The 22,762-nt window shown below is 29.5% G+C and overlaps 1 long non-coding RNA gene across 1 annotated transcript in view; it reads left to right on the top strand.

The window, feature by feature from the left end:
- Positions 1 to 4,864: 4,864 nt before the first annotated feature.
- Positions 4,865 to 22,762, top strand: part of LOC139424941 (uncharacterized) — a 46,571-nt gene continuing 28,673 nt past the window's right edge. The window contains exons 1-3 of the long non-coding RNA XR_011636083.2: positions 4,865 to 10,339; positions 18,423 to 18,520; positions 20,386 to 20,474. This is a non-coding gene — a long non-coding RNA (uncharacterized LOC139424941). The remainder of the gene's footprint in view (positions 10,340 to 18,422; positions 18,521 to 20,385; positions 20,475 to 22,762) is intronic.

Raw genomic sequence — 22,762 nt, forward strand, 5'->3', positions numbered from 1 at the left:
TTTATTATGATTTTCTCACCATCTCTCTTCTTAATGTGTAAATGTGATCGTCTGCGAAATATTAGAATTATCATTGTTGCCACTCAGCGTAAGAGAAATGCCGCAGACGAAAATTGTTATTTGCTTATAACTTGATGCTTCGACCATCGATCTCCGGAATGCATTTTTATGAACGTTTTTTATTTAAACGGGATTAAATTGAAGTAACTAAATTTAATATGAAAATAAATAATATTCCACAGCATAACTTCAATATTCATAACTGTAGCAGTTATTTATTTCAAGTTTTCCTATTTATAAAGAATAAACAAACCTGAGTTTGCTTTTTTAAAAATGGATTATATATAATATATAAAGTAAAACTTTGAGAAGACATTTTGGAAAATTATATAAGTCTAAGCTACATTGTTAAAACGATACTACATAAAAACGATAATTACACTGTTACATATGATAAGGGAACCTCAATATTATTAAAATATTTTGCAAATATTATAAAAATTCCAAGCTGAAACACATTATTATGCAAATAAAACAATCTTAATTTTAGTATAATAAATATTTATACTGTGTTATATCATTATAATTCATTTTGGAAAATTTTTATCCATAACAAAGCTCAAATTTTTATTATTTCTAAGTTAAATCATATTTTCGTTTTTCTTAAACTTGATTACACAATAGGGTTCAAATTGATCTGGAAAATTGTTTAATTTAGCTCCTTAATAAGATAGCAGCAAATTTGCACCTTAAAATGATTCGAGATATCGATATTATGGTTCAAGTTTAATCGATTTTTCTGAGAGTATACAGTTGGTTATGCAATGTTGAGTACTATTTCAGTTGAATGAATGTATTAAGAAACATCATCTTAGGTGCTATTGAAAATAAAATTGTACATTATAGACGCAAATCAAAGCATCATTTTAGGTAGTTACAAAAGGCGAAATTTAAACAAAAAGTCGTAGAAAGTTTAAATTTTCACTAAATACATGTAAATAAACACGAAAGTAAGAGCTTTAAAAACCTTTACCAGTTTGAATGAAAATAATACACCTTAGAAGTGACAAAATATTTGAATGGTACAAAGCGATGTGTAACATAACAATATGTATTTATTAAATTAAAAAATTTCCAACAAAAGCTTAAAATAAAACATAAATTTCAATCTCTATGCATCGTCAAATGTATCGCATCCACTATACCGATGGAAAAAAAAGGGCGCTGACAATTAAACAATCGATTAATCGTCTGCGAGTTGTCAAGGGAATCCATAATGTTGCCAAATCACGTTTATTAAAAAACACCCTGAGGTTGAAGATCTGTCTTAAAAAGAGTTTCGTCTAAAAATCTGTTTTCTTGTCACTACAAATGCGGCCTATGAGCTTGGCCTTTTTTTCCCCAAGTAACAAAAGTGGTTCAAGTCACGTGGGATTGGTATATACATGATAAGAATACTAATTGTTCGAATTTGTGTTATGTTTCTTGTATTCCAAGAGTAGGCCATTAAGTGGGCTTTCTTACATGTTGATTTAGTTTTCTTTTTCTTTCCTTTTTTTTTTATTTATTTAATTCAAAAACTGTCATGTGATTCATTAAATCTTTTTTTCAATGGCTAATAAGTGGAAGTTTTATTTTCTAAAGAGGTTATAGAGAGCGAAAACTGATTGTTGTTAACAGTTTACGTTTATTGTTCTAAGATATAATGTGTTGTAATTCGCCATACTATATTACTTGCAGATATTTTCAGTTTCTAAAAATTATGGTATGTTATTTTTAAAGTCATTCTTTATTTTTATTGTCAATGTTTGTTTTTATATTTTAAATTATGTTATGCAGTTGAAAAATGGTAAGTATTATTTTTTCTTCATAGTATGCCTTTTTGTTTTTTTAAAATTTTTCTCTTAATATTTTATTAAAAATCATAATTTCAAGAAGACGTAAAGTATGAAAAACTAGTTTATTTAAGTAACCAATAACTAAATTAAATTAGCGTTTAAAAACAAGCTACATAAATATTTAAAGAACTAATTAAAAATACTAAGATTTAAAAAAATATATTATTTATCTAAATGAAAAAGGAATGGATTAAATAAAATTGCAGCGAATGACCATGAATAAATTAAAATAAAATAAAATTAATAATAATAGAATTTTACTTATAATAAATGAACTATACCATCAAGGTATAAATAAAGTAAGTTATGGGATGTCTTAACAGGTTACTAAATGTCTAAAATTAGTTACTAAATGAACTATAAACAAGATAATTAGAAAAAAAAAACAGTTGAACATAAATTAAAAAATGCACGAACATACAGTCTTTGGACAAATTATTAGACGCACTATAAGATTCTATGTAAAATCTTAATTATCAGCTGATACTATACAGCTTTATTGTTTTTATGTGACTGAAACCGGTTTGCGCTTGTTTACGTTAGTGTATCAGTTGGTTAAATTAGACGATATATAATATAAATTTGACGATAGGATAAATTAGACGATGTATTATATAAATATAGAATATTTATTGTATCAGGCATTATATTAGTATATTATGAAAATTAGATCAAATTATTAGACACTTTGTAGTTTTTTAATAATTACATGATTTGAGCGAGTTAATATGAAATACTTTTATATTTAAACATACATGTAATAGGTTTTAAATCAGGAGATTTTTTATATACTTCCAATTCGTATTTATTTTTAACGTATTGAATTACAATGCTAACCAATTGATACAGGAGCGTAAGCAAGTGCAAACCGGTTTCGTCCGAGTGAAAACAATACAGCTGTATAGTATCACCTGATAATTAATTAATATTAATTAATAATATATTATAATTAATTAATATTTGCACATAGAATCTTATAGCGCGTCTAATAATAAGGGCCGGGAACTGTAAATATAAACAATGAATGATTACAAAAAACACTGCATGAACTGAACGAAAAATGAATAAACTAATATAATATCGATTTAAAAACTTAGGGAATGTATTACATTTAGGCAATCTAATCATGATCGAAATTTAAGAGTTAAAAATTACAAAAAACTAAAGTGTAAAATGAAAATTATTTAGTCAGCATAGTACTACAGTTTGCTTGTATTTAATAAAACTAAATCAAGAAAGGATGAATATTTTTTTCATGCATAAATGCATGCACCGAAAAACTAATAATAATAATATTAGCACCATTAATAAAAAGAAAGAAAAAAAAGCACAACAAATATAAACTACACCCAACTTGGTTTACGAAAAGAAAAATTTTCATTTCATTTTCATCTTTCCTAATAAATAGGGCACTTTACAAGATTACTATACACCCACTTAAAAAACTCGGAGAAAATTATTATTCGCCAAAATATTTTTTTTTACTTCATGTTGGAAGCACACATCTTGAAATAGCTTCCCTGCTATCGTAAATTAAAACTCTGTACTTTTTTTTAAAGAAAAAGAAGATGAAGAACTAGAACAAGTTTTCCTCGTCTAGTTGAAAACTGTAAATTAAAGAGTACAACGCGCGCAAGAAACACGCGCTTTCTTGCCAGGGAAAAAGAAAATGAATCAGAAGCAATCTTGTGGTTGAAGGAGCGTTCGAAAACTTCGCTCTTCGCCCCTCCCTCCATCCACCCCACCCCTGGTAAGAAGATCAGCCATCTTAAAAATATTCAATTCCATTTCTTAAACCTCGCATTCCGTTTTCAAGAGAGATCTCCAACTGTACCTGAATTCCAAAACATTATTATTTACATTACTCTGAACTTAGTCTTCTCTTCACTTTACTTCCTTTTTCCAATTCTCGTCTGCAAAATCCATTTTCCATCACAATCCAATAGGATCTCTTCGTATGTTCTTCTCATCTTCTCAGGTTTTCGGGCACCCCTCAATGAGATGCCGAGAATATTTATAGATTTCCGTGTATAATAATAATAATAAAGATAATAATAATAATAATGCGAAAAGATAGATTTACAAGGCGCTAATCTTTTCCGCGAGTGGAGATATGAATTTTCTTCGCCGAGAAGTTTCGGAGGGGGTAGATGAGTAGGAGAGAGAGAGAGAAAAGGGTTGGGGAGTAGTTGGAGAATCGAATATTATTCAGATTTTCGGTTGAGGATTTAGAAATCGCTTGGAAAATGAGAAATTTCTGGAAAATCGCTCGGCTCTGCTCTTATCACTTTTCTGTATTCGATAGGCTGGAGTTAGATGGAGTTTTAAATCCTCTTTCTGCGCATTTATTCGCTCCAAGGGAGATCGTCTGACAAGAAAATGAAGAAAAGCACTGACCCTTTTGTTGCTATACTTCTTTTCTCTTTAAAAAGTAGGTTTTAAAAATTGCAAGCGAACGTATATTTTGCCCATTTTACATTTATTACTATTTTTTTAAAAAAGTATTACGTTGTCATATATTATTATCTAAAAATAAAATAAAAAATTGTTTTTGTCTTATTTAATTTTATGGAACAACAGTAATGAATGATTGTGTCCTCACATTACTAATACTATGTTAGAGCCCTTTTATTAATTCCGGAACATAATTTGAGAAAAAACTGCTTAAATTAATATTCCTATATCAATATTTACTATTATACTTATGTAAAAATTGAAAGCAAAAAAAGGAAAAAATATGCGATAGGGTCAGAAAATTTTTTTTTTTTTCTAATAGGGTTTTTTCTTATCGCCAGGAAACTAAACCTCTTCATTTAATTTTGATTTATTATACATTTTATGTTTCAAAATGACACTATCTATTTAAGAGATAAAATTACTCTTAAAAGTTAAAATAATAGTTATGAAAAACTCAACTTAGTGAACCAAATTTCAATTTGACTGAAACTAAAATCCTTAATAAAATAACTAAATAATAAACTAAACAATAACTAAACTAAATCATAATTACTCAGAGTAAGAAGTTCAGAAAGTGTTACAGTACAGATACGGCTTTTCTGACTAAAAAAACAACAATATAATTCTGGTAAATAAAACTGAAACATATGATATATAAAACATTCATGCGATAGTTTGTCTGTTCATATAGTAATGGTTTACCGGAAATTCCTATTTTCATAATTATAGGCCTAAACACCACACATTTAGTAAAAAGTACAAAACTGGAAAGTAAATTTAACCTAAGAAATGGTTTTTTAAGCCATGCTCTAAGATCTTATAAAATCAAAAAAATTTATCACATTTACTAAGTTATATCACACATTATGAAACCATATTTAATTATTTATTTAACCAAAGCGGTTCCATAAAAATTGCCAATCTGTTTGGTGTTCCCATAGAGGACGATAAATTTTACCATGACACACGATAAATTTTACCATGTAGTTTTGACCATACATTTTTTCTCAAAATACTTAATTAAATACAGACAATTACTTACTAGACTGGATTAGCAGCTATACTAAAACCCTGAAGATATATTTCTAATAAATTTCGATAATTTAACCATTACAGTAGATAAATTATGATAGATAAGCAAGCTATCAAAGTTTTGAGCCTCAAAAATTTCTCGAATTGAATTTGGAAAATAATAAATCTAAGTTAAGCAAGAGACGAAGACGAAAAAGAATTATGTTTCAGAATTCGATCTGCGATACGCCATTTTATTTAATTAACTTCACGTTAATTAGCATTGCAAATTATGTGGTAAAACTTAGCTAAACTTTAACACGCTATTTTGCATATAAACGATCAGCTGACACCGACGTCATTGGTCACATGTGTGTGTATCCATGATTTTCTTCTTCGTGAAGTGCAAGTGTCAATTATGTGATGATATTATATCATGCTTACGACAAGTTTCTATCTACAAGCAAACATCAGCAAGTAGATTCTACAATGCCTTGAAATGAACTAATGAACCAATGAGTGAAATGAACAAATGAATGAACTGAAATGAGCAGAATTAACAGAACAATGAATCAAAAGAATTGTCTTCAAGAACTGAATTTACAAAGAACATCGAAAGTTTTCTGTAAAAAGGACTAATGGTGCCTCATGGACATAGTGAAGCAAGTAAGTTATTTCCTTGAAAATTTATATTTCTTGACTAAAATTGTGCATTTTATCTTTCGTTAAAAATGCTATTAAAAAATAAAGATATTAAAAATATTTCATATATTAGTAAGATTAAAAAAATTCATAAAATACTGATGTAACTTGGTTACATTTAAAATAAAAAGATATAATACACTTAAAGATATATACAATACATATCTTTGCATAGACTAGCAATAATATTAGATTTGACAATGATTTAAAATTTTAAAAAATTAAATTTTGTGCTATGATATCTGCATTTTCAAATTTTCTTTTATTTAATTAAAGAAAAAAAGTTAAAAATAATAAAATCACTTTACTATAAATTTTAATTTTTCCATGCATGCTTAATATTGCTTCATTTTTAATTTTCTTTAAATGGTTCATGTGAAAATTGAATTTCAGAATGTTGCACAAAACATGAATTAATTAACATTAAAAAAAATGAAAAACATGAATTAATGTCTCGATTTATTTCTTATTAATATATCATTTCAGTGTTCTTAAAAAAGTCTCTTAAAATATTTATAGAAAATTTGGAAATGACTTTTTAAAAATTTTACTCTCTTGTTACATATTAAGTCTCACGAAATTTGTTTATTTTGCTATAAATTAAATTATAATATAACATTAAATAGTTGTGATTCAAAATTTAAACAATATACAATATCATATTTTGCTTTATGATACATTAAATATGTGCTTACATGATTGCTTCACATTTTATCTTTCAGAATTAAAAATAATAATAATAAAAAAATATAAACTCAAGTAAACCATTTGAATCATGCAACAACAACAACATTCGATTTAGAAATTTTAAAGTATGCATTTAATTTCTCAGCCTAACTTTAAAATATAGAAATTAATTAAAAATATAATTTCAAATGTTTTCTGGATTTCTTAACCGTTTTTAAAAGATAAAATTTACTTGCAAATCAAATTTTTTATTTATATTTGATTTTCGATTACTATTAAAAATTATATAAATAAGTAAATTACTTTTGAAAATATAAAAGAGCTCAATTTCTTAATGCATATGTTACTACAGAGGATCATTATTATAATATTAAAAGCTTTTGGCTGTTAATTTTTTTTTTAATTTTATGGTTTAAAAATCAGTATGGATTATAAATTGTTATTAAATTTGCTTCTATTTCAAATTAATACGTTACAATAATACAATAATACTTCGAAATCACAAGTAATAAAATTTTCTAGTACTTAACATTTTGCGTTCATTGTAAACTATACATGCTTTTAATTTCAGGAATGTAAATAAATAAACAAATAAATACTAACCAAAAAATAAAACAAATTTTAAGTTGAAAAATCTGAGAGAAGAAAAATCGAGAATTGAAAAAGAAAAAAAAAATTTTTTTTTCAAATTAAAATGTTGCTAAAAAGCTGAATTATTCGCAAAAGTAAATTTTCAATAACCAAAATAAAAAGAGTTATTGTTATTTCTCATAACGTAATTCTTTTGCACAATAGATCGACTCGTTGTGCGCAATCGTGAATGACCTTTAGAATTTAAAAAAAAAAAAAAAAAGAAGAACCAACTAGATTTTGCAGACGATTTCAAACTACTGCTACTTGTTGCCACTTAAAAATAACAAATTAAGCAGTGTGATGACTCTAAACTGCAATCAAAACTGCTGACAATTCAATCTGAGCAAAAACAATCTGTGTGCTTCTCAGACAATTTAATTAGACATTTAAACGTTAAAATGGCAATACCAAAATAATTCTCCTAAGCCTAACTTAATTCACCGTAGTTCAAGGATGAAGAAATAAAGTGATAAAAACAAAAATAAAAAGAAATTATAGATAACGTAGATAAGAATTTGTTGAGGGGAGCTGAAATTTCCGTCATAAGTAAGATTTGTTAATTACAGATGTTTAGAAACAGATTGATTTAGGTATGGACCAATTTTAACTGTCAAATGGCGCATTTGTGCATCAAGTTGGCGACGGTGGAAAATTTTTCCTTGTTATTCTCGTCGAAATGTGGGTAAATATTCACCAAGCTTGTCAAAAACTCTTATTTTTCTGAGAAGTGTATTTTGGAAAGAGGAAAATTTTTTATCACCTGTCAGTAGATTTTTTTTTTTTTGAACCGTTATACGAAAAATATAAAACGTAAAAATAATGCGCTAAATAAAGTAGCAGTATAGAAATGTGGAAATGTCATAGGAAATTGTGAGCGTAAAATTATAAAATGTAATGATAAAGAAAGATGTTGTTGTTTTTTAAAAAAATTCGTTTCTACTGTTTTTATTTTTAGAAAACTGAAATAAAAACACTGCCTGGAAATGCTATTGAGATTAATTAATTAGTTCATTACCAGATTTTCTAATACAGTACGAATTTAATTTACCCTTTAGCTTAATCAAATTAGGAAAAAAATAATAGTTTTTGTAAGAAAAGCATCAAAATATATATTTTAATTTTATAAGAAATTTGAGCCTAATTCTGTGTCGTTATTAATTGATTGAGTTTTTCAGCAAAAAGCGTCACGCAATTCGGTTTCTTTTTTGTTCAAAAAATAAAAAAAAAAATTATGTTCCTTTCGTAATCTTATATTTTTAAACATGCAAAACTTAAAATAAAATTTAGAATTTGTTAGGCAATTTTTGTACTATTTGTTATTTTAACTAAGGTCTTTTATTAATATTTGGTCAAAAATTTGATAATGTTTTTAATTAAATTACAATTCGAAATTGTTTCGAAGTTCTAACTCTTTTTTTAACAAGTGAATTTTTTTTCAATGACGAAATTCGATGTCAATATTCTGTATTACAATTTGGCCCTATATTTCCCCTTAATATTGACCCATAAACTGGTTGATTCATTGTTAAAGTGATTGCAATATTTTTTAACAGTTAAAATTGAATTTCAATTCATTTGTAATAATTTTAGATAAATATTATATATAAAAATATATAGGACATAAAATAAAAGCCATGGTTAGTCTAATTAACACAAGCCAAAATTTAAATAGCAACCAGATAAATTTTACTTTAAGGGAAATAAAATTTTTTTCGCGAACCTAATACTAATTACAACCTCAAATGCAGGACTCTTTTATAGCAATATAAGAATATTGAAAATAATAGTAGGGGAGAGTGGGGTCAATTGTAACAGGGTACGATTGTAACAGAGCAAAAATTTCGAGTGTCGGGTTCTAGATTTGGTTCCTAGGTGGCGCACAAGGTGTATTTAATAAATCTACATGTACACCCCTGATGGCAATCATTTTTATGTACTTTTGAAAGAGTTAGATCACAAAAGATATTTTCACGCCACGCAAGTACTTTTTTTGATATTAGAATATTATATTGTAACAAAGTAATTTTGTTTAAACAAATAAAAATTAGTAACCGAATATGTAAGTGGACACCTTAATTAACATTTCAATAAGAAAAAGATTAGTTTTGCTAATTAACTAGCATTGTTTTTAACAAATGAAGCTGAAGTGGCGTCTTGGGGACAATTGTAACAATAAGTAAAGGGACGATTGTAACAGCTGAAAATAAATAATCTTATGTTTACAAACCATTACTTAAGCCTTTAAGAACCACCAATAGTTTCCTATATCATTTATATTACGTTGCATGTGCATTATTTTATTTGTCACCTTTCACAGCATAAATTAAAATTTTTAACCCCTTAAAGTTAAAAGCTTAACCCTTTAGGTCTCCGCTCATTATTATTTTTACTCCTAAAATATCACTACTATTTTGATCAATAAGGAAATATATCACAACTATGATACTATGTATAATTAACTATGTTTTAGTTGAATTTATGAACTGTTACAATTGACCCCGTAAGTGGGGACAATTGTAACAAGTGCTCGACTGTCAAAAATTGCTAATAACTAATATAATAACATTTAAAATTAGGTATTTATTTTTTTTTCTAGTAGAGGATAGTCTACTTTACTCGTCTGTCAATTAATACTAATAATATATTGGATTTTTTGTTAGTTAAAAATAGTTAAGTAAAAAATGTTACAATTGACCCCACTCTCCCCTAATATTTAATTTACTCTTTATTAGGATTATCTGAAGATTCCTGGTTAGAAAAGATTTTTTTTTTTTAAATTTGAATTTTATTATAAAATCATCATTATTTAATGGGCATTTTAAAAGCTTCTTTACAGAATAGATCTAGACTGGAAAATGTCACAGTGGAGGATATCCTGTTTCTTAGAACAGTTTGGAAAATTAAGAATAGAAGACTCTTGTTGGAATGCACAGGATCAAGCAACCTATCTGGTAAGGTTTTGCATGATCAGAGTGTACTGTAATTTTTGCTTTCGAAATCTGACGAACGTTTATGGAGGAAGGCAGAATTAAAAATTTCAGAACTTATTTGATTGAGATGCGCCTGAAAAAGATGAGTTTAAAGGTTATTAGATTTCATCCAGCAATTAAACATGTTTTGATGTTTTTCATCCTGTCTTCTTAAATAGTAATTCGTCAGATTTTGATTACTTTTTTCTGTCTTAAATATTAATTTGTGATTCCTAATCTGTATTTTTTTGACAGGAATTCTGAAAACATTACGTATTTTTTTATTAAAATATATTTAAAAAAATTGCTGTCAAGAATTATTTTCCAACAAAAGACAAAAAATAATCTTAATAAAGAATATGTATATATATATATATATTAGCCAAATTTATCTTAAGTATTCATTCATAAAATAAATGCATAATATATGCATATAAGTGTAATAAACTTAAATTTGCATTAAAAAATATAAATGTTTTATCTTTTTATGAATATGAATTAATTATTTAATAACAAGACGGTGTTAATTAAATTCTTAAATAATATGAAAACTTTTAATTGCTTAAAAAATACAGCAATTAATTTTCTTTCAATAGGAGAAAAAAAATGGTTTTATTCAAATAAAAAAGAGAAATACTTGATTTCTTTTCGCTCAACTATGAAGACTGTTTTCTTCATTATCATTTATTTAATTTTTTTCCCAACTTTAAAGCGGTACATCTGAAAACTTGTTAAACATTACATCATGACGTTTTAAATGTATTTCAATTATTTCAATTCAACTTAACTTCAAACATTTATTGAACACTTATAAATTTTATTTTATACAGTTTTTAAGAGTGATCAATGCACTGTAAGAAATTCCGGATCAAATTACGTCGAAAAGTACTGGCACTCAGGGTCCCAATACTTTATACCGTAAAACCCATTTTTACAGTACAATTTTATGGGACGATAAAATCACAGAAACACTGCATGTAAATAAATATCATAATAAAAATTACTGTATAAAATTTTTCAGCGAAAAGGGATTTTACTATATAATAGATTTCACTGCACATAGTTTGCCTGTTCTTTTGTACTTTGCCTGTACTGTATATGATCCGGAATTTTTTACAGTCTAGGTAATTTCAAATTTAAAAATTTCATCTACTTGAAAGCGAAATTTTATATCAAGCAATGAAGTAAAATCAAAATGTGAATGTTCTCCTTCAAAGCAAACCAAAACATTTTACTATCGAAGAATTATATTTTCAATCTAATCAAAAATGTACTGAAAATTTCTTTTAAAAAATTTAAAAATTTTAAACAATTTTAAATATTTCGAAGAAGATTTATGAAGAAATTTATTTCCATACTAAAGATTACACTGTAGAAAATTTTACTGCATCTCTTCGCCAAAATGATGGCAACACTAAAATGAACACCTTACGCAACTACTCTTGGTACTTGTTTCCCCACACAAAGAACAAGGGATATTTTCTGGTGCAGGGAAACGTTGCACCACTTGGTGTTACACAGCTCCCATTACGTTTGGTATTGTTTAGTAACGCTAACATTTATAGTTAAAATAAGATATGTTACTCAAGAGTCAGTAATTTTTTACTATACGCTATGAAATGAGAAAGATTAATTTTGGATGTATATTTACACTGTAAAAGCTATGAGAGTAATAACTTAAAAAAAATTGTGAATGATTACTTTATTTCTAGTTAATACCGAATCGAACGTTCTTACATATTTCAAAGAGCGTATTTAAATCTTATCACCAATAATTAAAAGCTTACGTGGATCTACAGCTCGTATGGAAAGACTGTTCTGTTATTTGGAGCTCCATAAATTTGGTGAATTATCAGTGTATATTTATACCATTCAACCAAATTCTGACTTGAAGTGATAGTAGAGCATGTTTTAAGAGTATAGCAAATGCTTTTGGATCATTATTCAAAGATTAAAGCGATTAATTGTGCAATTTCCTGATAGTGAGTAATATGTCCTCCAAAATAGCGGTTTGTTAAAATGAAATGTGCTGATGAAATAAAACTTCTTCGAGTTCAATTTAATTGAAAAACTGGTTATAGTCTATTTAATACCTAGTAAAGTTACAATCCTCTTTACTGATTGATAAAAAATATTGTCAGTGATTGATTATGTACCAAATAATTTCAATCTTCCTGTCGGACGATAAACAACTCATAACAACTGTTATCGAATTCATGTATGTTTTTAGTTCTGTAATTAAGATATTTATATTCTTATAAGAAATTCATAAATCTGCCATTTTTATGAAATCATTTTATAATATTTAACTTATTCACATTTTTATTTGTTTTGTGTGAAGTAGTTGGCATCATTTTTGGCCTTCAGGGACACGCAAATTTTTTACAGTGCATGCACGATTTCGTAAAATAACATTTTGTTAATCAAACATACAAACAGCAAAGAAAGAATATTACGATGAATTTGAGCTAGACTTAGCAAAGCCAAAACTAAAATAAATTAAAATTATTTAATAGAATTGACAAATTTGTGTAATCGTCTGAAGAGGACATAGTTGTTTTTATCATACAACTAAAAATATACTTGTCTCTTATAACAGTTGTAAGGTCAACAACATTCAAAGGCGAAAGCAAACTTTCATATTCTCGTCCTCGAAAGTAATGAATCTAAATTAGTATACACACACACACACACATATATATATATATATATATATATATATATATATATATATATATATATATATATATATATATATATATATATATATATATGTATATATATATATATATATATATATATATATATATATATATATATATTTAACTAAAACTAAACTAAACTCAATGGCGTGACAGCCCATAGAGGGCCAAGGCCTACTGTGCCCGTCTAAGTTTTCTTGACCATGGGCTCTGGGGTGCAGGAGCAATTGTTCCGGTCAGGTGGTCAGCCGAACGTAGAACCCCCAGTGTTAAGTTCCCAAGCAAGGTTGGTACTCATTTATCGAACCACTGAAGGGATGAAAGGCTGAGTCAACCTTGAACGGCCCGAGGATCGAACCCAGGACCTGTGGCACGGGATATATCTATAACGGCTTACTCAATTTCGGGTTTACGACTACTAATGTTCAACTCCGTAGCATATTAATTTTGAACCCAATCAGGAAGACAAGGGAACTCCTGGAGCAAATACTGGGAGAGATTTGCCTACGTGGAGGATTTTATGATGGAACTAACCCGAATTTGCGTTGCATGGAATGGAAAAATACGAACACCTCCCACGATTAGCCTAACGGCAAGGGGACTCTAATCCATGATCCGTCTGTCACTGAGGATATTTTACGTCAGCACTGTGGGTGGTGCAAGGTGGATGCGGAATTCGTATCGACCAATAATCACTGGGATTCGAACCTGGTTCACCTTATTGAAAGGCGAACACTCTATCCCCCGAGAAACAGCGGCTCGAAAGATTTATGCTTTAAAAAAAAAAAAAAAAAGAAAGAAAAAAAAACCATTTAGGAACTTTTAAACGAGTCAGGAACCGAGTTAAAGAAACCGAGTTAAAAAACCGAGCCAGGAACATTTTAAAGAAAGCTTCCCTGCTTTCCTGACTCGTTTGTGTGCTCGTTTGTTTGCGTGCGTAACAATAAGCACTAACAATGCTTTCCTAACGTCATGAACTCATAGTGTATTCGTTAATGTTAATGCTTCTTAGAAATAATAAAGTAAGCTTAGCTTCGAAATAATAGATGGCACTGTACTAGAATGCGTAATTTTTAATAAATTTTTATTTAATAATTAATGATAGTTTCGAATTTTTTTAATAAACCTATCATAATAAATCAACTAAAATATTGAGTATTTTGTTAGTTAGCAAATATTTGTTTCGTTTATTTTTTAATTCATGATATTTTCATTTAATTTATTTTTCTGAATAGGTTTTTATCTGTTGAAATCATAATGAAATTAAATTGTTCAGGATCCATTGTTCAAAAGCTATTTAACTACACTATGTAGATTTGTTAATTTTTAGTTGATTTTTAATCATAGTTAGTTTGTAGTTAAAAATTCTATACTGAAACATGTCGTAATAAATTTGAAAGCAAATATTAAATATTGTCCGAATATGATTTTGTCTGCTAAAATGATAACAAAATTATATTTACAAAACCTAAAAATAGACAGATATATGATGTAAAATTACTGAGCCAAAATTATTAATCGCGTAACCTTATTGCTTTAACTTGAGGAAATATAGCTCGCTTTTTAAAAGCTTTTTTCCAATCTTTAAAATCGACTCAATAATTTCTCATGTTTTTAAAAGATTCTGAAACATCTTTCAAAGTGAAAAGTTAATTAAAATGAAGAAGGGCAATGATAAACAGAACAATTATTAATAGAGCCTAACAAGACTAACCTAAAATCTAAAATGGCGCTGGGAGAAAATTCTTAATCCTAATTATATATTAAAAGCAATATAATAGAAAGAATATAATTTATTATTTCTGAATATAAATGCTTATTATGTAATGCATTTAGAAATAATGACGAATTATAAAATTTTTTGTTTTATCTCTTTATCCTTTTTTTTTTTAAATTTTTCAACTTGTAAAGATGATTAGTGTCATTTAAACAAACAAACACTCGCGTTAAGCCAGAACCGAACGACCGACTAACAATTCTGCGGTTTTTATGACCTTGCCATTGAGTTAAGATGATATCAACTTGTGCGGTAAAAGAAAAATACATTTGAGTTGATTGAAAACTCCTTATTTGTTTCTTATTTGCAAAATAATTAATTCGATAAACCATATCTCATGCATTACGCAATCCAGAAAAATATTATCCTTGAAAATAAACAGGAAAGAAGGTCAAATTTTCAAATTATCTTTGACCTTATTCAATTTTTTTCTCTCTCTTAACTTTAAAAACCAGTCCGCTACAAGCCAATGTTTTAAAGTTAATCCTCGCGTTCGTTAACAACCACCACGTATTCGGTGGCTAAGCCCGAAAATATTCTCTAAAACAACAAAAAGTAGGATTTGTCAAGGTAAAACATTTAATATGTTTTTGAAGCTTGCTTGTGTTTTAATTTCGGTTTTTATTAATATTAAGTGGAAAAATAAATTCATGGTGTTAGATTTCAAATTGCTGAAGAAAAATAGGTCATTATACTGACCGAGTATTTATTGTAAAAAAAGTTTTTCTCAAGTTTTTTTGCAAATGAAAATAATAAAAAAAAAGTCACAGTTTAAATATTTTAGGTTAGAAGCAAAGCAATATTTTTAAACTAAAGTGCATCAAATTAGAGTTTTACATTTTTAAATTGAAATAAAAAGCAAAACGATATCTTAATAAGATATTAAGGATCTTAAGAAGATATTTTAGAACTTTCAGGTAAGCAGAGCGCAAGTAAATTTTCGTGATTATTTTTAATTATTTATTTTACTTTTTTAGCCTGGCTGGTTAGGCGTTGGGCCTATGCCTAATATGTTGGGAGTTCGCTCCCCACCTACCGAAGACTCACTTACCGTATATGAAATAGAGACGGGCGCACTCTAAATCTGTTTGGGTCACAAAGTCCCATAACAAAACAGAACCTCTGGGGGTACTGGAGCGGAGATTGATAGCCCTCTGGTTCAGGTCAAAATTACGATCTGCGGATGGATGTTGTATGAATGTGTCTTTCCAGTAGAGCGTACTGTTACATATGTATGTGGTAGAAGTTGAATTTTTGGCCATAGATAGCGCCACTGGAAAACAAGACGAAGCACACCTCTCTGCCTTAAAATAGGTATTGACCAGTGGCATAAGACAATAACAACAGAGCGTTTGTTTTCCAATAAGGTGAACCAGGTTTAAATCCCAGCGATGACTGATTGATACGAATTCCACGGCCGGCTCTTAGCAGCGACAGTGCTGACGTAAAATATCTTCTGTGGTAAACGAATCATGGGTTAGAGTGACCTTGCCGTCATGCTGACCATGGGAGGATTTCGTGGTTTTCTTTTCCATGTAACGCAAATGCGGGTTAGTTCCGTCAAGAAGTTCTCCACGAAGGCAAATTTCTCCCAATACTTCATTCAGGAGTTCCCTAGTCTTCTGGATTGGGTTCAAAATTATTAGACTACAGAGTTGAACATTAGTAGTCGTAAACCTAAAATTGAATCGGCTCTTCAGCCTCGGTTATAAAATATCAACAATAAACAATAAAAATTGAATTCGGATGTGCTTGGCTATCCGAAAATTACTAATATTTTTATTTCAGATGGCGGCGTATGGCATTTATTTAAAAATGACTTCGTGCAGAGGGCAGCTTCTGGATTTTTTAAAAAATTTAATTTTTTACCTTCAGTTTTTGACCACTTTTCCACAAAAATCTGCATTTGTTTTGCCAATTACTCGGACTATTTAGGTTTTAAGGTCATTGAGATGTTTGTGGGTTATTGGAATAAATCATTAATTGAATATAACCCTAGAGCAGCGTTTCGCAAAATCTGTTCCGTGGAGCTCCGAGTTTCCTATGAAGGGTAATAAAGGTTTCAGGAATTTTTTAGGCCACTAATGATTTTTAAACCTGTAATGATATTCATATCCAATAAAATTAACTAAGGAACAAATATTGTGGTTGCATTAATGCAAATATTTAATCTTGCCTAATTCTGATATGGGGATTTCAAATCAGAAATTATTTTTGCTCCTAAAGCTAAATAAATGACACTCGAAATGACATTTTTAGTCCATTTATTGTCGAAATGTACAAGTTTAAAAATGTTAAATGTAACAGGACGTCGCATAAATGTTGCAGTAATCTTCTAGGGAAGTTAGCACACATCATCAAGACGAAAACTGTACAAGAACCCCTGCCCGGAAGTATCGTCGTAAGTGGCGCATCCCTACTATGACCTTTCCAGATGAACACAAGGAAACAATTCATAACAGAGAAGCTCCCAAAGCTGCGTGTGATAACATTTGGGGGGGGGGGATCCTTTGCAATTTTAATCCTGATGATGTGTCCTTAATTTGTCACAACATTTATGCAATGTTCTCAATAAAAAGGTCACAAGATGTATAGTTTGCAGCATCCGATTGTTGAGCCAGACTAGAGACATGGACTAGAGAACATGCAATGAGAGCAACGTCACAGTAGATATATGGGATATTTTCTGACGAGTCCAGGCCTAGCTTCCTACCTGATTCACATCAGACTTTCATGTGGTGAATACCAGTTACCAAAACAAGCATCGAAGACATCATTCAACGATACCGTTACTGTTGCCCGTCTGGAGTGAAATTATTCTTGGCTCCAGAACAGATCATGTTCAAATCAGAACCATTGCAAGCCGAATTTATCGGGATGTCATTCTGAAACGATATGTGCTTTTATTTAGGGGTGCCATAGGAGCTAAATTTTTGTTCATGGATGACAACGCCCGTCATCACCGAGAAAATATCGTAAACTAATGCCTTTAATCTGAGGATATCATCCGTATGGAATGGCCAGCAATCTCATCTGACTTGAATCTGATAGAGCATGTGTGAAACTTGCTTGATCGACGAGTTGCAGGGGCCTTTAATCACCTTCGACATGTGTACCGGAATTTCGGACAGCTTTGCTTGCTGATTGGAGTAATCATCTCCTAAGATCAGCTCGATAATTTGATTCTCGGCATGCCTCGGCATTGTATGAACTGTATTTCATCGCATGGGTGATGAATGGTTTTTATGAATGATATCATACATTCACCATATTTTTCTTTTGTTTTCCATCTTTTGGTTAATAAATTATCTTTACGAATATTATTTACACGTCTGTTTTATTTCTGAATCTTTATATGCCAGAGATGGCATTATCCTTAATTTATGAACATGAGTGTATTTATAAATTGAATTTATTTTCCACAATGTAAGACATAATACATAACATAATATTATAGATAATATATAATATGAATTTAATCTGTACCTAAGTTGCATTTTTATCATTTTCGTACTGATAATACATAAATACTCTTAAAATTAGAAAAATGTATTTATGTCATAATTTCACTTTTTCTTTTTTCAAGCTTCAAATTAAGATAGACTTTTTTCTCTTGATCATTTCAAAGAACAATTGCTGTTTTCATCATTTGAAGATACAGAAGAATATCCACAACTGATTTAGGTAAGTAATTATTTTAATTAATTATATTATACAACTAAAATACTTTTATAAGAAACTTAATACTAAAAAATGCACCAGTCTTATGCTTTTGTTTATGATCAATCTCTTGATAGTCATTTAATTTTTTTTTATTTAATTATGTTATTATGTAAATTTCAGCTTTAGATTTTCTAAAAAAATATTTCTGGAATATTTTATGCTTATTTTTTTTATTGGAGGGTACAGTACATACATATACCTTTTTTCTACGATGGTTTCGTTTTTTTCTTTTTTTTTTTCGAGAATAAACTTTTCTAAGTAAGATTTATTTCATTTAAATATGCTGTATGAATTAATAATAACATAATTTTATACTTTTCAGTCTTAGTATGTAAATGTTGTTTAAAATCTAGAAAATATTCTTGATAACTTTATTAAATATTAAAAGTTTTATCTCAGGTATAAATGGAAATTTAGACAAAATCTTAGAAGTGAATTATTTAATGCAAGATTAAGTTGTACAATGATTGTAAGGTACACTGTCGAATTTCTCAAGGCGAATGGTGTAATTTTAAATTTAATGTTTTAAAAAATTTATAGAGTGATTAAAAAATTTATTTTCTATCTTTTATTAAATTTATTAATTATTATTTGTGAGTCGTGATGGATCAAGAGATAGAGGGTGCGCCTTCTAATGATTCGAACCGGATTCGAATTCCAGCAATGACTGGTCGATACGGCTTGCACTGACCACTATGCTGTTGTTAAATATCCTCAGTGGTTGACGAATAGTGTGTTAAAGTCTTCTAGCAGCCAGGCTTACCGTGGGATTTCTTCGTTGTTGAATACCTGATCGACCAACAGAGCAATATACAAGCCACCAAAATACTTGAAAATTGGATAAAATGTGTCACTACATCCACTTTAATAGCCAGGACTAGCCCCTTCAAATTTTTTTTAAACTGCTTGAGTTGCCTGAGATAAAATGTTCTCAAAACAGCCAGTTGTAAGCCATGAGGGTCATGATCATTACATTTCTAAAATTTTGAGACTAATTGCTTACTGTTGAAAATGGGATCAGGTTACTCATTTTTCACAAACTAATTTGTAACATCCATTTGAAACAGAGAGAACTTCAAGCCACCATGGCGGAAAGAACCCTGGTCTTACACAATAGCAGTTTCATACCTTATCCACTTCGATATAGCGGTTTCTACCTTTTTGTTATTCCTAAAGCCTCAGATGATTGAAAATCAGCAATTTATTCAGTTTCTCATAGATAGAGATAGTTCTTTCTCTAAATGAAAAAAAATGCAGTTTGCGGGAACATGGAATGTTTAATAGATTTTAAAAATGGACAATAAATTTTTAACCGAATAGTGTTCTTCGTGCTAATAAAGCAACACAGAAAAACACAGCTGAAATTTATTCCTTGAGGGTAAACTCAAAACATCTATATGGAATATTTATATAAGTTCTCGTTAGTATCATTTTTTTTATATGAGCTAAACTGAATTTTAAAAAAAGTTTCGCTAATTTAATTATTTTTTTTCTTCTTCCTTTTCTTTATTTATTTTTTATTTTTCCTTTATTTGAGGATTTACTCTTTGCAGTAGAATATTTGTGCTTTCAACGCAAATTTAAGGAAAATTGGTAAATTTGACGTAATTGTATGTAGTTAATAAAACCCTGGATATTTTTAGAACTGGTTTGTAAAAAGTGTGAGACAGAAAATTTTTTTTTTAAAAAAAAGATAATAGTAATAAAAATAATTCTAAAAATTTTAGTGACTTTTTTTATCTCCTTATTTAAAGATTTTATGATACATTATTTTTAATATAAAGCAATTAATTTTCATTCGTATTAATTATTATATTTGTTTATAGGTTGATAAAATGGAACTATATTAAAGAAGACAATAAATTATCTTAGAATTCTCAATAGCAGTCGATAAACTGAACTTTCTCTGAATTAGGTATGTAAATTATTTAAAATAAACCCTTTTGATAAATTTAATACATGTATAAAAATTCTGTATTTAATATAAATGTATCAAGCGTATTACTATTATAAGCTTGTACTATCAAGCGTTTTACAAGCTTCATAAATTTCTATGATCCCCCTGATCGCAAACCGTTCCGCTAAACGAAAACAACGAGTTCAAAATAAACATAAAATTAAAAAACATTCAATAAAAGGAACCCAACATTTTTATTGTATAAATACATCATTGGTCCCAACAAAAATATAATCATTTTCCTCGGTTACCTTAGCAATTTCACTTGTATTTAATATTTGATTACCATAAAATCTTGTTAAATATTTTCTCACCGAAGATATTTGGAAAAAAACAGTCTATAAACAGATAAATGTATAATACATAGCTTCTTCTTCTGCTGCTGCTGCTGTAGCTATACAGCCTGTTGCAGGCTAAGGCTGCGACAGGCCTAAAAGCCTACAGGCTTAAAAGCCAGGTCTAAAAGCCTGTAACAGGCTGCCATCCTTCGATTCTCTCAAATACTAATTGAAGAATTGTATTGGTATAATTTCGATAACGAATTTATTTATTTTTTCTAATTAATTATTACATTCTTCGAAACTGAAGGAGCCGGAAGTGTTGCTCATTTGACATTATCTGATGGGCACCTGTAAGCTTGAGTTACGGAGGTGATGCCCAAAACCATACTGCCACAGATACCCGCTAAAAGGGTGATTGCATATACCCATCACAGGACAGAAAAAAAGAGATCCATGTTCCGAGCGAGATTCGAACCCGCACCCATTGGTTTCGCAATAAGGCAAGCTGGCCATTTGGCTATAGGACCGATACAGATGTTAGAGAAAATTCATTGAAATTCAAAAATAAAGCCCGCTACATATCCCTCATTCTAATTAGGTTCAACTTTGCATTGTACAAAACAATTAACAAGCCACCCAGAATAACTTTTGATCTAACGACTGGATTTTCACATTCTAGCACTCAATCTTAATTGTTTGAGTTAATTAATTAGTGCTGACGATGCTTTAATTTACGAAATCAGACGCAATAACGTACTATCTCTGAATAAACATATCTTTCTTTCGACGGAATTAGATTTCTGACCCCCAAAATATAGGGGGAAACCTCCATCTGGGAAATATGGTCACAATAGCTCGGTCAAAAGTTCGGTTCAAAGTTCGGGCCCCTTATTGCCTTATTACCAGGCCAGGTCAAATTCTCTTCAACCTACATTAGTAATTTAAATTTTAAACTATAGAAACAAGTAAGTTCAAATAAACCATAAATTTTTTTTAAAATTATTAAACAAATTATGGCAGGATTACGCAATACGTTAATTCTGTCATTAACGCTTTATCCTCTGAAACACCACAGCTCAACAACAAAGATTAAACGAAATTAGTCATGAAAAGTTTTCCACGCTGTATAGCGATACATTTTCAGGTTTCGTCTGCTTTTTATCGTCGCCACTGCATGATATCGAAAGTATACAACTCATTCTAAAAATTCTAGAGCAATTTTTTGTTTTATAGATTGGCTACTAAAATGTACTAAACATGGCTTTACATCAATCACTGTGATATTTCATAGGATGTAAAAGCGTCAACACGCACCAAAAACAATGAACGCACTTAAACAACCTATATTAAAACACAAAAGATTGATTTCACACTGTTTAATTCGCTAACACGCACCAATTTGCCCAGATGGAGAACTATTAAGACAGAGACAATGGAGGGGGAATCCGATTCAATCCGCCTTTCTAAAGCCTAGTTTTTCAAACAATTACGCAAAATAAATAAATAAACAAACAAAGAAAAGCAGCAGAAAGAAAAAGGAGAGAAGCGAAAAAACGATTTCCGCAAACAACTGGTCTGCGCACAAACAGACATCAAGAACAATTTAGAGGTCACAAAATAACCACCTATTACGCTCGCTATTTCCGATCGTTTACAACACCCCCGCTAAGGTAATCTTTACCGACGGTAAAAAAAAGAACAAAAAAAAAAGAGATCAAAACAAGGGTTTTCCTCCCCCAACACAGTAATAGGGGAGAATACACGGTTGGCCGGCCCCGGCGCGGGTGACATTGGGACAGGAAACTATTAGGGGCCGTATAGCCGGACGTCCTGTCCGTCCGATCGTCCTGACCGTACCTCGTTTTCCATCTGCAGAAGTATCCAGGAGACACGGTCTGTAGCTATCACCTGCTTCGATATAAGTTAGGAATATCTCGTTGTTTTTTGGGGACCCTTTAATTTCAG

The sequence above is a fragment of the Parasteatoda tepidariorum genome, chromosome 3 (genome assembly GCF_982258835.1).
Source record: "Parasteatoda tepidariorum strain Cologne lab strain chromosome 3, Ptep-v5.0, whole genome shotgun sequence".
NCBI lineage: Eukaryota > Metazoa > Arthropoda > Arachnida > Araneae > Theridiidae > Parasteatoda > Parasteatoda tepidariorum.